Below are 16,304 nucleotides of genomic sequence, written 5' to 3' on the forward strand. Positions count from 1 at the left end.
TCTCAATATTGATATTGGTAATTAATATTAATGTTAATAATAAATAAGTAATAATTAACAATCATATTACTCCTAATACCGCAGTGGGTGTACACCCACCTATGATATTGTTCCTAACGTCCAGGGAGGGAGAGAGCATGGTATTACTTTCAATATCGCAGTAGGTGTACACCCACCCGGTGATATTGATCCAAATATCCAGGGGGTGGAGTATGACGTTACTCCCAATATAGCAGTGGGTGTACATCCACCCGGTGATATTGCTCCTAATATTCACGGAAGAAGAGAATGATATTACTTCCAGTATCGCAGGGAGTGTACGCCCCTTCTGTGATATCGTTCCTAATATCCGGAGGGGGAGAGGGTGATATTACTCCCAATATCGCAGGCTGTGCACACCCACCCTGTGATGTTGTTACTAATAATATCCAGGAAGGGAGAGGATGATATGACTCCCCATACAGCAGCAGCTGAACACCCACCCTGGGATATTATTCCTAATATCCATGGAGGGTAGAGGCTGATATTACTCCCAATTTCGCAGGGGGTGTACATCCATTCTGTGATGCTGTTTTTAATATTCAAAGGCGGAGAAGCTGATATTACTCCCAATATCACAGAAAGTGTACAAACCCATGTGATATTGTTCCTACTTCCGGAAGAAGAGAAGATGATATTACTCCCCATGTCGCAGGAGGTATACACCCACTCTGTGATATTTTGCCTAATATGCAGGGCAGGAGAGGATAACATTATTGTTAATAGCGCAGGATGTGTACAGCCCCCCCGTGATGTTGTCCTTAATATTCCAAGGTGGAGTGGATGTTACTCCCAATATCGCAGAAAGTGTACACCACCCCAGTGATACTGTTCCCACGATCCAGGAGAGAAGAGGATGATATGACTTTCAGTATTACATGGGGTGGACACGCCCCCAGTGATACTGTTTTGAATTTCAACGTGGGAGAGGATGGTATTACTCCCAATATCGCAGGTGGTATAAACACTTCTTTGATATTGTTCCTAATATTCAGGGGTGGAGAGGATGTTATCACTCCCTACATTGCAGATGGTGTACACCCATCTGTGATATTATTCATAATTTCTGGGGGGGGATGATATTACTCACAATATGGTAAACACGCTGTGTGCCCACCGTGGGTCATGATATCCAGGGAGGAAGAGGAGGGTGAATTACTCCCCATATCGCGGGGGGTGTCCACCCCGCCTGTCATACTGTTTCTTATATGCAAGGGGGAGGGGATGATATTACTACCAATATCAAAGACCTGTACAGCCCCCCTTGTGAGATTGTTCCTAATATCCACGTTGGGAGAGGATGATATTACTCCCAACATCACAGAGGGTGTACACCCCACCTGTGATATTGCTCCTACTATCCAGAATAAGAGAGAATGATATTACTCCCAATAGTGCCGGGGTGTACATCCCCCCCCGTGATATTGTTCCTAATATCCAGGGAGGGGGAGCATGATATTAATAACTGCCAATATCGCTATGGATGTACACCCACCCTGTGATATTGCTCCTAATATCCAGGGGGTAGAGTATGACATTACTCCCAACATAGCAGTGGGTGTACATCCACCCGGGGATATTGCTCCTGATATTCATGGAAGGAGAAAATGATATTACTCCCAATATCACAGGGAGTGTACGCCCCTTCTGTGATATTGTTCCTAATATCCAGAGGGCGAGAGGATGATATTACAGTCAATATCGCAGGCTGCGCATACCCACCCTGTGATATTGTCCCTAATATCCAGGAAAAGAGAGGATATGACTCCCCACGTAGCAGGAGGTGTAAACCCACCTTGAGATATTGTTCCTAATATCCACGGAGGGAAAGAGCCCGATATTACTCCCAATATCTCAGGGGCTGTACATCCCCCCTGTGATATTTCTCTTAATATTCAAAGGCGGAGAGGATGATATTACTCTCAGTCTCGAAGAAAGTGTACCCTCCCGAGTGATATTGTTCCCAATATCCAGAAGGGGAGAAGATGATATTACTACTCACGTCGCAGAAGGTGTACACCCACTCTGTGATATTTTTCCTAATATGCAGGTTGGGGAGAAGATAATATTATTGCCAATATCGCAGAGAGTGTACACCCGCCCTGTGACATTGCCCTTAATATTCAAAGCGGAGAGGATGCCATTACTCCCAATATTGCAGAAAGCCTACACCTCCCATTAATATTGGTCCCATGATCCAGGAGAAAAGAGGATGATATTACTTTCAATATCACAGGGAGTGTCCACGCCCCCAGTGATATTGTTCCTAAATTCAACGTGGGAGAGGATGATACTACACCCAATGCCGCTGTGGGTAGAAACACTCCTGTGATACTGTTGTTAATATCCAGGGGGAAGAGGATGCTAATACTGCAAATCGTGCAGAGGATGCACACCCGTCTATGATATAGTTGGTAGTCTCCAGAGGCGCAGAAGGTATTACTCACAATAACGTAAACACGCCGTGTGTCCACCGTGGATCGTAATATCCTGGGAGGGAGAGGCGGGGTGACGTTACTCCCTACATCATGGGAGCCGCCCGCCCCCCTGCGATGTGGATCCTAATATACAGGCGGGGAGAGGGGAGTGATAGTACTCCACTACTAGGATTTTACCTCTACTGCCACACTTGGTTAACACCCTGGGACATTATTTTCCATATTCTAGGAGGATGGCCCTACCAAAATCACAGGGGGTGTACACCCTGCTATAGTATTCGTAATATTGTAGGGGAATGTTCATCCTGATGTCACAGGACTGTACACACTGTGATATTATTCACAATATCCTAGCGGGACATTAATAATAATGTCACAGTGTGTGTACACCTTGTGGTATTATTCGTAATATCCTAAGGGGAGGTTACTTTTATTGTCACACGGCGTGTGTTCCCTTTGATATTCGTAATGTCCTAGAGGGATTTTACTCCTTATGTCACAGGGTTCGTCCACCTTATCAAATTACTCGTATTATGTTTATAAGATGTTACTCCCTATATCACAGGGGGTGTACACTCTGTTGATATTATCATAATACTCTAGGGAAATGTTACTTTTAATGTCGCAGAGGGTGTACACCTTGTGAAATTATTCGTTATAGTTTTGTGGGATGTTACTCCTAATGTCACACGGGGCGTACACACAGTGTAATATTCTATGGAAATGTTACTCGTAAATCACAGGTCCTGTACACCCTTTAATATTCTTTGTAATATTCTAGGAAAACGTTAGTATGAATGTCACAGGGCATATACACCCTGTCATAAAATTCGTAATATACTAGCGGGAGTTCACTACTAATTTCACAATGCGTGTACACCCTTTGATATTATTCGTATTATCTGAAAGGGATGTTATTACTGATGTCCCAACGCATGTACATTCTCTGACTTTATTCGCTTTATCCTCAGGGGATATTATGTCTAATGTCACACGGGGTGTACTTCTTGCGTTATTTTTCATAATATCCTAGGAGAATTTTACTTTTAATGACACAGGGGGTGTACACGTTGTGATATTCTTCGTAGTATTCTAGAAAGATATTATTCCTCAGGTCACAGGGGATGTACACCCTGTGATATTATTCGTACTATCGTAGGGGACGTTACTCCAAATGTCACAGAAGGTGTAAACACTGTGATATTACTTGAAATGTGTCAGGGAAATGTACTCGTAATGTCAAAGGGCATGTACATCATGTGTGCACAGCCCCTGTGCTGTTCTTTGAAATATTCTCAAGGGATGTTAATCCTAATATTAGATATGCTGTTAACTATGTGTGAACACCTTTGCGGTATTATTCCTAACATACTAGAAGGATATAACTCCTAACATCACGTGGGGTATATGCCACGTGTGTACACATCCTGTGATATTATTCATAATACCTTAGGGAGATGCTCATAATTTTACAATTATTTACGTAATATTTTAGCGGGATGATACCCCTAAAGTCACAGGAGGTGTAAACACAACGATGTTATTCAGAATATTCCAGGGGGATGTTACTCCTAATGTCGCAGGTGTGTATACCCTGTGATATTATTCACACTATACTAGTGGGATATTACTACTAATGTCACCTTCTGTGTGTACACCTTCTGAATATTAATCGTAATATCCTGGGAGGACGTTACTCCTGACATCAAGGGTGTACACCCTGTGTTATTATTAGTAATATTCCTGGGGGATTTTACTTTTAAAATCACATGAGGTGTCAACCCTGTGATCTCATTCGTAATATCCAAGGAAGATGTTACTCCTAATGTCACGTGGGGTCTACACCGTGGGATATTCTTTGGAATACCCTAAAGGGACGTTATCTTAATGTCATAGGGTGTGTACCCCTATTGATACTATTTGTAATATCCTAAGGAGATATTGCTTTAAAAATCACAGTGGGTGTGCCCACATGATGTACACCCTGTGATATTGTTCACAATATCCCAGGGAGGTATAACTTTTAATATCACAGCAGGTGTTCTCTATGTGTGTACACCTTGTGATACTATTCATAATATTTTAGGAAAAATGACTCTTAATATCGCAGTGGGTGTACACACTGTGATATTATTCATCATATCCTACAAGTATATTACTCCTATTGGCACAGGGGTTTAACATCCTGTGACATTATTCGTGGTAATCCAGGGGGATGATTTTCCTAAAGTCGCAGGGTGTGTACACCCTGTGATATTATTTGTAATATTCTTGGGGGATGTTACTCCTAACGTCACAAATGTGTACACCCTGTGATATTATTTGTAATATTCTTGGGGGATGTTACTCCTAACGTCACAAATGTGTACACCCTGTGATATTATTCAAAATATACTAGCCGGATATTGTTACTAATGTCACAATGCCTGTAAAGCTTGTGATATTATTTGTAATATCCTAAGGGGATGTTACTCCTATTGTCACAGGGGTTGTGCTTTCTGTGCTGTGATTCCTAGTATCCCAGGGGGATTTTACTCCTACCATACAGATTGTGTGCACTTTGTTATATTATTCATCATATCCTAGAGTGATGTTACTCCTCATGTCAAGGGGGTGTACATCCTGTGATGTTATCGTTCACATTCTAGGAAGAGGTTAACTCCTAATATCACAGAGGGTGTACAATCTGTGAAGTTATTCATAATAGTTTCGGGGGATGTTACTCCTAATGTCACACGGGGTGTACAAACAGTGATATTATTTGTAAGGTTTTTTGGGTATGTCACTCCTAATATCACAGGGGCTGTACACTCTGTCATATTATTTGTAATGTCCTAAAGAAATGTTACCACTAATGTCACAGGCGGTGTATACCGTGTGGTATTATTCCCAATACTGTGGGGTGATGTTACTCCTAATGTCACAGAAGGTGTTCACACTCTGATAATATTCGTAATATCCTAAAAGGATGTTACTACTGATGTCACCATGCGTGTACACAATCTGATATTATTTCTTATATCCTCGGGTGATGTTACTTCTTATGTCACAGGGGGTGTGCTCCCTGTGATATTATTCATAATATCCTAGGTGGATGTTACTTCTAATGTCACAGGGGGTGTACCTTTTGCGATATTATTCGTAATATTTTAGAAAGATGATACTCCTAATGTCACAGAGGGTGTACACCCTGTGAAGTTATTCCTAATAGTTTTGGGGGCTGTTACTCCTAATGTCACCCGTGGTGTACACACAGGGATATTATTCATAATATTTTATGGAAATGTTACTCCTAATATCACAGGGGCTGTACATCTTGTAATATTATTCATAATATCCTAAAGAAATGTTACCTCGAAAGTCACAGGGAATGTACACCGTGTGATATTGTTCCCAATACTGTAGGGGGATGTTACTCCTAATATCACAGGGGGTGTTCACAATGTGACAATTTTCATAATATCCTTAATGGATGTTACTGCTAATGTCACAATACGTGTACATCCTCTGTATTTGTTCATTATATCCTTGGGGGAGGTTACTCCTACTGTCACACGGGGTATACTTCCTGTGATGTTATTCCTAACATCCTAGGTGGATGTTACTCCTAATGCCACAGGCGCTGTATATTTTGTGATATTATTTGCATTATCCAAGAGAGATGTTACTCCTCAGGTCACAGGGGATGTACACCCTGTGATATTATTTGTACTATCCAGGGGACATTACTCCAAATGTCACAGAAGGTGTACACTCTCTGATATTACTCGTAATGTGTCAGGGAAATGTACTCCTAATGTCACAGGGCATGTACGTTATGTGTGCACACCCCCTGTGACGTTATTTGTAATATTTTCGAGGCATGTTAATCTTAATATTACATACGCTGTTATCCATGTGTGAACACCTTTGTGGTATTATTCCTAACATACTAGAAGGATGTAACTCCTGACATCACATGGGGTATAAGCCATGTGTGTACACATTCTGTGATAATATTCATAATATCTTAGGGAGATGCTGCTCCTAATTTTACAAGCTATGTACGTTATGGCTGTACCTCCCCTCTGATATTATCTGTAATATTCTAGGGGAATGTTGCTGCTAATGTCACAGGGGGAGTACACCATGTGTGTTACATGTATATTACATTTTTACACTACTTTCCAGGAGTCAATCAATTTTGTCAATCAATTCACTATTCTTGTTGCCCAAAAGGGTAGAGATAATCACAGATCACAGATCTGTCTAGCATTAGCTAAGGACGTTTTATTACAGAGACGGATGCCTGTGTGTGCCTGCGCATGTGTGTGTGTGTAACTCAATCATAAATCGAAGGTTTAAGCGTTGTGTGGGTGGAAGATAATTCATTCTGACTCCTGGCTTCAGAGTCCCATGTTTGTTGGGAGAAAAGAGGGTCACGCTGGGAAGAATAGTAGCCCTGTGCCCTCCAGAACTGCAGCATGCTTGGGAATTGTGAGGCTTCCTGCCTTCCAGGAGATTTTGGAACTAGGAGGATGTCACCAGTGACTAGCACAGTACCACCTTCCTTACATCTGCCTGTCATCCCTCCTCAGGGCATCCAAATGTGGCCCTCTCCTTAACTCCTTCCTCTGCTTCTCTTCTCACAACCCTGGGATCTGAGCACTCTCTTTACCTGTGCACAGTATCGACTTAGGGAAGCCCCAGCACCTGCTGCAGTCAGGGCCGCAGCCCTGAGCTGAGTCTAGTAGAAATTTTGTGAACTAAACATAGAGCAAGAAATGTAAATTAGTGCACCCACTATGGAAAACAGTCTGGAGATCTCTCAAAGAACTGAACACGGAGCTACTTTTGATACAATTATTTCATTACTGAGTATATACTCAAAAGAAAATACATCATTGTACCAAAAAGACACATACCCTCCTATGTTCACGGCTGCAGTATTCAAAATAGCACAGACCTAATCAAGCCAGGAGTCCATCAATGGTAGACTGTATAAATAAAATATGGTACATATACACCATGGAATACTCTACAGCCATAAAAAGAATGAAATGACAACCTTTACAACAATGTGGATGGAGCTGGAGGCCTTAATTCTAAGCAAATTCACGCAGGATAGAAAGCCAAATGCTGTATGTTCTCACTTACATGGGGGAGCTAAATATTGAACACACATAGACATCAATATGGGAAAAATAGACTCTGTGGACTACTTGAGGGTGGCGGGAGAAGGACGGGTTAAAAAAATACCGACTGGGGGCGGTCTCTGCAGCCTGCCTTGCCTGTCTCTCTCTGGGATCGCTCCTCCTCCTGCTCCTCTCCTGCTCCTGTTGGGCCTTGTGACCACCTGGTTACCTGTAGGCAGGCCTCCATTCAGAGTCGCATTGCCACAGGGATGGGTCCTGTCACTCCGCACCCCACCCCCAACCCAGTTACCTTCCCCTGAGCCCTGGTTCCCTGTTGAGGTCACTCAGTGCAAGGAGACCTGGGACGTCGCTGCCCGCTCTCCCCACCAGCGCTTCTTCCCTGGCGTGGGAGGCACCACACCCTCCTCTGCCCCATGCGGGGCCTGAAGGGGCCCCTTCAGATCACAGCCGCCACCACAGCCGCTGCCTCACACCGGAGGGCATGACACAGGGGTGGCTTTCCCAGCTGGCTGCCACACGGGAGCGCTAGATGCTTAGCCCGCCCCGTGGAGCGCTAGATGCTTAGCCCGCCCCGTGGAGAGACCTAAAATCAAGGCATGACTTAACAGCTTATTTTGTAAGAGAAAAGCTCAACCCAAAGGCAGATTGTTAGTTTGGACTTTATTGCAAGCAGAACTGCTATGATGTGCTTTTAGCACTGAAGTGAGTTCCAGGCTAAGAAGAGTAAGTGGCTTCTCTGCTTTCCCTCCCAAGCACAAGTGTATTCACCTTGCAGACTTGAATCACTGAAGATATAAGCCAGCTGTTACTCTCATTTTGGGAGACACCCTGTGGACAGCATGAAGACTGTCCCTGATGGAAGTCTTTAGTAAGCAGGAAGGAGTCAAGGTTAAAGAATGTGTTTGCTTAGCCTGGACTACAGTATTTTGGAAAATGAACCAAGCCTTGGGTTTTGCTCTGGAAGCCTGTCCTGCCTGCTTCTGTAATCTCGCGCTCTGCATCCAGATCTTGGCCCTTTATGGACACCACCGTCTGTTACTCTTACGATTCTCTGCTCTTTTGGGAGTTCAGACGCGGCACCTTATTTCACATCTAAGCTACCCTCTGCCATCCAGAAACGTAGTGGACCTGTAGAACTATATTGTTCTGCTAAACCTGTGACCACTCACATCTCAAGGTGGCATAATGGAAAAAATAGAACAAAAACATGGAATATACTAAGATTCATCAGGGTACTTTGACAGTTTTTTCTCTTAACTCCTTCCTTTCGAGTTACTACCAATGCATTTTCAACAACAGGTCCATGTTGTTGTAAGTGGCCCTGGAGCAGTATCCACAGCAGGTCTTGGTGATTTTGATTCATCCGCAAAGCATTTTATTACAGCAAAATAATAAAGGTGCTGGTTTCATTGGCTGCAGGGTACCAGAGAGTAACCCCAAAGCTGAGGAGTGCGCTAAAATCCAGGGGAAGAGGCTGAAACATTCCACAAAGAATTACTTAAGCCCTCCACAAGAACATCTTTAGATTTTGAATGTATCCTTAGCGGACAAGGGATCATATAAATGTGCAGCTTATAATCCGGCCACACATGAATTAAAAGTTGAACCCATTGGCCAAAAGCTCCTTGTGAGTCACCTTTCTTCAGATGATTTTGGCATTCTTCCCCTGCTCGTTCACAGGTATTAGCTGTTCATTCACATAGCCCTGTGCCTTTGGAGTGTGTGTTTAGTGGCATCCTGGCTCCTCAAGTGTGTTGGCTAAAGAACAGGCAGGATATTGCCCCGGGAAGCAACTGGAGAAGGTTGTGTTCTCATCTTGCCATAGATAGCATTGACCCAGTGGACTCTGGAAACGATTCCTGCATGGTGCGAAACAACTCTGGAGATGTAAAATATGTGGCATCCATGGTTAATGTACTTGAACACGCTCCTGCTCTAAGGGACTACAGGATCAGACAGTGTCTCTATTTTCCACAGAACACTTTATCTCTGATGCTTGTAGGAACCCAGCTGCCAAGTATAACTGGTTTCATAATGCGTGGCCTAATCATCCTTCCTCAAGACATTGAACTGCAGGAAATTGATGGAAATTCAGTGGGGTTATTATGCAAGGTACTAGGCTACACCAGTGTTTAGCAGATAATGAGATTGGATTTATGCAGTCTACTGGAAGACTTGAAATAGAAAAAGGCAATGGATTCAAGCAAGTTATAATTTTGACACCAGCAAGCACAAAAGTGGTAGATGGAGACTTTGTTACTCTGTCCTTCAGTGCCACGAGGCTGTTGGGTCCGGTCATTTGTTGGTATGACCGCCATGGATTGATAACCAGCCATCTCTCTTAAGTCCTTAGATCTAAATCCCAAAAGTCAAACTTACCAAGACCTGGAATCTTGGAGCTAGAGCCTGTCTACTTCATCATGTCCCAAGCTGGCTTGAGCCCTCTCCATACTCAGGCTGTGATGCGGGAGCATGTGGAGAAAAACATCTGTGAAGCTACAGATGAACATGGTACCATGCAGGCAGAAGCACCTCTCATGGTTGTTCTTTTTGAAACAAACAAAAGGAGAAATAGTCACACTTTTTGTTGCTACCCAGAATAATGAAAAAAAATAAGAGATTGTTCAGAAACTGGATTATTCAGCTCATTTCCAGAGAAAGTACATCCCAGTGCAGTTTCTAGAAACATCAGAGAAAAATGCTAGTGGTATCTCTGTTCCTGAGGTCCCCACCAAATGGAAGCCCTACAGACCCCCATACCAGTACATACAACCTGGTGTGGAGGGCAGGCAAGGAAAGTGGACTGCCCATCAATGCCTATTTTGTGAAGTATCAGAATCTGGACTATGAAGTTAATGTGATGGGAAGTTGGCACAGGGTTTGAATCCCAGGAAGTGAAAGTGAGCTTCATTTAGCTGAATTGGAGCCATCTGGTCTTTATGAACTCTTGATGGTTGCAAGAAGTGATGCAAGTGAAAACCCACCTGCCATGCTTACCTTCTGAACCAGCAAAGAAAAGACAGCATCATCAAAAAACACCCAGACGTCCTCTCAACTCGTAGGCACCCCCAAGTATCCTGTTGTTTCAGAAGCTGCAAACAACAATTTTGGAGTGGTGCTTACAGATTCATCTAGGCACAGTGGCGCTCCAGAGGCACCAGATCACCTGATTATCTCCACTGCATCAGAGACGTTGGTCTATGTCACTTGATTTCCTTGGGCAATTGGGAATTCTTCAATCGCTGCCTTCAAGGTCAAATATAAATGGATGAGGACCAGTGACTGGCTGGTGGCAGCTGAACATATCCTTCCTTCCAAAATTTCTGTGCAAGTTTGTAGTATAGAACCAGGTTCAACATACAAATTTTGGGTCACTGCTATCAACCATTATGAAGAGAGTTTTCAGAGATCAGCGTCTCATCCTTATCCGGTGACTGGGTTCCCCAGACTTTTTTCCAACTGTGCAATAACGGACCTCACATTGTATACACAGAGGCTGTCAGCGTTACTCAGATTGTGCTAATGTGGACATGCATTCCACGAAGTAACAACAACACTTCCATTCTTTTGTGTCTATTACTGACCCACAGATAATGACAACACCAATGTTTATAAGAGGGATGTTACAGAAGGTTCAAAGGAGTGGCACATGATTGGCCATCTGCTGTCAGAAACTTCCTATGGCATTAAAATGCAGCGCTTCAGTGAAGAAGAAAGTGAGTTTAGCAATGTGATGATCTGCGAGACTAAAGTGAAATGTGCTCCTGGAGCTTCTGAGTATCCGAAAGGCTTGAGTACCCCTCTGAATTCCTCAGGAAGTGAAGGAAATGCGAGGCCAGCAACCAGCCCTGACAGAAGCAGTGACATGTTATATCTGATCCTTGGCTGTATGCTGGGTGTCTTGGGCCTCATTCTTATGGTTTTCATTGAATCGTGCCTGTGGAAGAATCGCCAGCAGAATATCATACAGAAATATGATGCTCCAGGATACCTCTATCAAGGATGAGATATTAATGGACAGATGATGTAATAATACACCACTCTCTCAGGAGCAAATGAAATAAATGGAAGTGTTCATGGGGGTTTACTGAGCCATGGCGGTCTCAGCAGTGGCTGTTCCCACCTTCACCATAGGGTTCTCAATGGGGTCAGTGTAATTGTGAATGGGAGCTTAAATGGAGGATTTTACTCTGGGCACACCAACTCTCTTACAGCAATGGGAATGGCACTGGAGGTTGTAATCCTAAGCAAATTAATGCGGGATCAGAAAATTAAATGCTGTATGTTCTCACTTATAATTGGCAGCTAAGCATAGAATACAGAGAGACATCAGTATGGGCAAAGTAGACTCTGTGGTCTACTTGTGAGTGGACGGAGAGGGATGGGCTTAAGAAACTACTTATTGGAGGCGGACTCTACAACCGGACTCGCTTGTCTCTCACAGGGCATGCTCTGGGCAGCCCTGAACCTGCCGTGTTACATGTCCACTCCCCTCCGCCTGGAGGAGCGCTGCCGCGGGGGCGCGCCCCAGGTCCCCTACACTGAGCCCTGATGCCGGGCTCCAGTGTCAAGGTGCCAGAAGAACCAGGACCCAGCGCCCGCCTGACCTACCCAGCGCCTGCATCCTGGCCTGCAAGACACCGCGCCCTCCTCTGCCCTGCGTGGTGTGTGGAGGGACCCCTTCGGATCACAGCCGCTGCCGCCATAGCCGCCACCATAGCAGCCGCCATCGTAGTAGCCGCCGCGGGCGTCGGAGGGAAGGATGTGAGGGGGGCTTTCCCAGCCGGTGGCCCCACAGTGACTCTGGATGCTTAGCCCGCCCGGCCGAGAGATCTAAAATCAAGACATGACTTAACAGCTTATCTTGTAGGAGAACAGCTCAACCCAAAGGCAGATTGCTAGTCTGGACTTTATTACAAGCGGGACTGCGGTGATGTTTATAACACTGAAGTGAACTCCATTGTAAGTACAGAAAGTGGCTTCTCTGCTTTCCCCCCCGAAGCACAATCATATACACCTTGCAGACTTGAAACACTGAAGATGTAAGCCAACTGTTACTCTGACTTTTGGAGACTCCCTGTGGACAGCATGAAGACTGATCAAAGTCTTTAGTAAACAGAAAGGAGCCAAGGTTAAGGAATGCGTCTGATTACCCTGAATTGTAGTACCTTGGAAAGTGAATCAAGGCCTGGGTTTTGCTCTGGAAGCCTGCCTTGCCTGCTTCTGTAATCTGGCGCTCTGCATGTGAATCTTGGACCCATATGGACATTGCTGTATGTTACTGTCATGACTCTCTGCTCTTCCATGAGTTCAGACTTGGCACCTGATTTTACTTCTGAGCCACTCTCTACCGTCCAGAAACGTGGTGGACCTGTAGAACTACATTGTTCTGCCAAACCTGTGACCACTCATAGCTCATGGTTGCATAATGGAAAATAGTAGGATAGAAACATGGAACATATAAAGATTCATCAGAGAACTTTGACAATTCTTTCTCTTAACTCCTCTCTTTTGAGTTTCTACCAATCCCTTGCCAAAAATAGCGTTGGTATTATTTTGAGTGGCCCTGTATCAGTGTCCGTGGCAGTTTTTGGTGATTTTGGTTCATCCACAAAGTGTGTTATTACAGAGGAGGAAAAAAGTGCTGTCAGGATAATAGAAACGATGTCATCTGCGTTCGCACAGAAACTCCAGAAGAGTTCAGCAGAGGAGACAGCTGTGTCTATTCAGAAACGGACAGCAACAATTTACATTGGTATCCTCTTATTTTGCCACCTATCTCAGAGGACGGTGCTGAAAAGACAACATGGCGTCCGCCTGGTATTCCTTTGGACAGCCCATCAGGGGTCCTCCAGCGGCCCCAGGAAAGTGGAGGATGTGCAAACAACCAGTCATCTTCTGACTTCAAGCCTGTAACCAACTGCACAAAACAGGCCTGGGAGTGAGCTGTGTGAAGGATCCTAATTCAAATCGGAGAAAATCATTCTTTATTTTTTTTTTTTTTTTTGCAGTATAATGTCATGTGAATGTGTCTTAAAATGTGTGCCCTTTTATATTATTTATGCCTGAAAAGTTTTCTTACCCGTTGCTTCCTTGCTCTCAGTAAGAAACAACCTTGTTTTGCATAGCTTTCAATCACCTGGAGGGCAGAGGGATCATTCCAAATTTTCTAACAACTGTAGTGGCAGTAAGAACTCCTCATGCAACTGATTCCATCTCTTGGCTGCTTCAGCGCAGAGGAAATGCAGCGGCCAATTGAAAGTTGCCAGCAGTCAGGTTTTCAGATGGAAAACCGTCTTTCAATAGTGTATTATCAGACTTTCTGAGAACACTTTCAAGTCAACTACGGTTGTTTATAATAGCAGACCTGACTGATGAATTTTAAAAGAGTGCCTTCCACTAAAGTGGTGATGTGACCAGACAACATTCTCTCTATCTGCACGTGGGCACAAGTGATGTTCAGTCTTCTAGTCACTAGTCATAAGCAGTGTCGTGGACATGGTAGAGTGTAAGATGTAGTTGAATGATTGCAGTATGCGGAAAAGGAACCCAGGCCAGAGAGACAAATAATGCTTTAGTATCCCTCTGCTTTAAAATTACATTGATTCCTAAAATGGCCGGTATGGGGCTATTTTTGACTGTTTCTAAGAGTAGGAACAAAATAAGACTTGAAGTCGTGGCTTGAAAAGAAAGATACACATTTTCAGAAGAAAAAAGGGGAGGGCTGCAGGGAGCCTCTCTTGGAGGGAGCTCTTCCGTCTGCTCCATTAGCCTAGGAGCATGCTCATGGTGTCACACTGCCAGAAACTAGTCATCCTCTCACTTCCAACAGGGGCAACAGCCTGAAGGTGTGAGTGTCAGAAAATACTTATTTTGGAAGGAAAGGTGTTTGTCGTTGTTGTTGTTTATTTTCTGAAGTTTCCTGAATTTTTTCCAGAATGTCTTCCTTTTAAACAGGCACCTAAAGCCCTGGTCAGCAGAACTCCTGACCACTGCTGCCTCTGAGTGACAAGGACATTGGAGCTGTCTTTGGATTGATCTTCTCCACATTAATAAATCATTATGATATAATATTTAAAAACTACCTACTTGGTACTATGCTGACTACCAAGGTGACAGGATCCGTATTCCAATGACAAGGTTAATGGAGACATACAATTCTACAGTCATTTATATTTTAATAGCATTATACTCTTTTAACCATCCTCACCTTGTATACAATCTCATTGTATATTAGGATTCAGCTATTAGAGCAATAAGGAAGAATGGATAAATACAGTCAGCTTTTTGTTTTGTTTTGTTTTGTTTTGTTTTTGAGACAGGTTCTCACTCTGTCGCCCAGGTTGGAGTGCAGTGGTAAGATCACGCCTCACTGCAGTGTCGACCTCCCCAGATCAAGCAGTCCTCCGACCTCAGCCTCCCAAATAGCTGGATACAGGCTGAACTGACATGGCTGAGTAATTTTGTTGTTGCCATTGTTGGAGAGACAGGGTCTCACCTTGTTGCCCAGGCTTCTCTCCAACTCCTGGCTCAAGTGATCCTCCCACCTCAGACTCTAAAAGTGCTGGGACTATGTATATATATATATATATATATATATATAAAATATATGAAAAATAGTGCTTGGAAAATAAGCTTACTAATTGAAAAATATATATATGAATGACTGCTTTGAAATATATATATATTATATACATGCACACACATATAAATGTATATATATATATATATATATATATACAACCTTCATCTGAGAGTAGGTATGCTTTTGGCTTCTGAGATGAACATATTCACAATGATAAATATTTACTATGAATTCAGCTAAACGTGAAACTCAGCAATATTCGTATCTATTTACCTCTATTTCTACCTAAATCTGTATTTCAAAAGTTGTGGCTAAGCCTTCCTAGTTAGTTAGATTTTTATCCTTTACCATTTAATGTGTGTGTGGTTTGGAGACTGCTTTCACAGATCAGGAAGTTGACAATTATGTCCCACATTCAGTGGACTAACAGCTCAGAGATCCTCTCTCTGGTTACTGCTACGACAGTGCATGGTCAGTCTTCCAGATCACCGGAGACGATTGTGATTTTATTTTTAGGTCTAGCTTCTAGGAATCACTCCCTGGAACAGAAGAATTTATTGTTCACCCAGTGTTCACTCAGAATTTGTGCTTTAGCTCTTCAGCCAGTAGGGTTAAATGCTCTTTATTGATGAATCAGTGGTTAGCTTGGGGAGTGCTTACAAATTTGTCCACGTTATACCTTGATTGCTCTTGAGTGGGTGCAGGCTGGCACAGATACACAGCCTTCCAGATCTCCAGAAATTAGTGATCCAAAGACACTTTTTCTTGGCTTTCTCTTTGCCTGGTTTTCTCTGGTGAACTTCTGGCTGGCTGTCAGAAGTTTGTTCGTTGGTACAAAGCAGGCTAAAGATTCCAAGCTCCTCTTTAATGTTCCTAACCGAGGTCTCCATTGTTTTTGACGATGCCCTTGGGAATGTACCTTTTCATGACTGATTCAAAATCAATCATTAATGAGAGGCATTGAGCAAAGCTCTCAGTTTTTACGGCCTGTCAGTCCTCCTACATGAAGCTCTGCATCACTGCAAAGGAGTTGACAGTGGCTTCTCTAGCACTCACACACGCTCTACAAGTCTGTGCTGGAGTAGGTAGGGGGATGGTGTTTTGTCT

At 43.5% G+C, this 16,304-nt stretch overlaps 1 pseudogene; it reads left to right on the top strand.

Moving 5' to 3' along the window:
• Positions 1-8,610: 8,610 nt before the first annotated feature.
• On the top strand, positions 8,611-12,164 carry LOC129485341 (cell adhesion molecule-related/down-regulated by oncogenes-like; annotated as a pseudogene).
• The last annotated feature ends 4,140 nt before the right edge of the window (positions 12,165-16,304 follow it).

The sequence above is a fragment of the Symphalangus syndactylus genome, chromosome 6 (genome assembly GCF_028878055.3).
Source record: "Symphalangus syndactylus isolate Jambi chromosome 6, NHGRI_mSymSyn1-v2.1_pri, whole genome shotgun sequence".
Classification (NCBI taxonomy): Eukaryota; Metazoa; Chordata; class Mammalia; order Primates; family Hylobatidae; genus Symphalangus; species Symphalangus syndactylus.